Source organism: Octodon degus, unplaced genomic scaffold (assembly GCF_000260255.1).
Source record: "Octodon degus isolate 3935 unplaced genomic scaffold, OctDeg1.0 scaffold00262, whole genome shotgun sequence".
NCBI classification, from domain to species: domain Eukaryota; kingdom Metazoa; phylum Chordata; class Mammalia; order Rodentia; family Octodontidae; genus Octodon; species Octodon degus.
Window position 1 is genome coordinate 1,806,182 of NW_004524838.1, and position 1,660 is coordinate 1,807,841.

Consider the following 1,660-nt stretch of genomic DNA (forward strand, 5'->3'; position numbering starts at 1 on the left):
AAAAAAAAAAAAAGATTTTTAAAAATATATTTAAACATTACAACTGAGTCATCAAGAAGAAGAGAAAAAGAAAGAAAGAAAGATGGCACATTCTCCTGGTCCCCTTTTCAGAAAAGGAAGCCTGTTTTTGATTAAAGACTTCAGTTTGGCACAGGAATGAGGGAGTAGAAGGAAAAAGTAGACTGCAGACCTGGGCCGGGGAGAAGCTCGGTGGTCCAAGCACCTGCCTGGTGAGCGCAAGAACCCGATCCCTGGTACCACATACCTTGGATAGCACTTTGCTCAGTCAGCCAACAAAACTGGGCATGGTCATGCATGCCTGTAATCCCAGCACAGGAGGCTGAGACAGGAGGATCACTCTGAGTCTGAGCTGCGTAATGAGACCATATACAAAATAAATAAGTATGTAAATAAAGATTAAAAAAAAAAAAAAAAGACTGCAGACCTGATCCACAGTGGAAAGCGAAGTGGGTTACTGAGGAGAAATCAATGCAGAGCAGCAGCAGGAGAGGCAATGAGGGAACCTGAGAGTTGGGAAAGTCACGAGAAAGAGAGTAGCGAGAGTGTGGAGCAGTGGGGAAGAAGAGGGGAAGAGCCTGGAAAAGATGATTTTAAAGACTTTTCTTGAATACAACCAAGACCCATTTTTCTATTTTCAATGAATCCAAAAACGATGCTAATTGATTTCCGAAACTTTCTACTGCCCCTCCGTTGACACAGAGCCCCCAGGAGCCCCTTTCGACGAAGTTTGCTGCGTCTTTTGGGGCCTAGAACTTGTGCTACGGCTCTACACCGCAAATCTGTGGGAAAAATAGGCCACTCGAAGGTGCAGGGTGTATCTTAACCCGCTTGAGTTCGGGGCCAGCTCCAACTTAAGTCTTCCGGGTAGCAAAAGCTGTACGAAGTAGATGATCAAAAACTGACATCTGGGGCCGGCCAAATAGCTCAGCGGATTAAAGCACCTGCTCAGGCAGATGCCCGGGCCTGGAGTTCACCCCCGGCCTGCCTGCCGGCCCCGCCCTTGGGCGTGCTGGGACAGCAATTGAGACTGGAGGTGGTGCGCGCCTGTAATCCCCGCACGTGGGAGGCTGCAAACAGGAGGATCACTAAGAGTCTGATCTACGCTGTAAGACCCTGTAGATCCTGTAGACCCTGTCGGAAGATACAAAAACAAACAACCAAAAAGACACCTGAAAAAAATGCATAAATTCATGGGTTTGAACTCACAGGCAAATTGTGCTAACAAGGTTGCACCGGGGTTTCACTAGCAACAGAGCAGCGCTGTTCCTCTCCCTCACCGTGATGGAGTCTGCGAGGGAACCGTATCTGGCCCTTCCTTTGCCCAAGTGCTTGCACCACGACAACCGCACCATAAGTGTGGCACTCAACTTAGTACTCCTTGCAGTGAGTACCTCAGTGCATGACGAATACAGGGAAGCGAAACAAGCAAAGGCCGAACAGAGGGGAGCTGAACTGGTGAGTTCCCTGGACAAAGCACAGTGTGGCTCACCCCCGGGTGGACCGTAGGACCCGAAACCCCAGCCGGTCCCCGGGAGCGCGGACCACGGCTGCGCCGGCCGCTCCTCCAAGGCGGCAGGGGGCGCTGTGGCCAGGCGCGGGCGTCGGGGGCGCACGGCGCCGCTCTCGGGCGGGGCGGGGC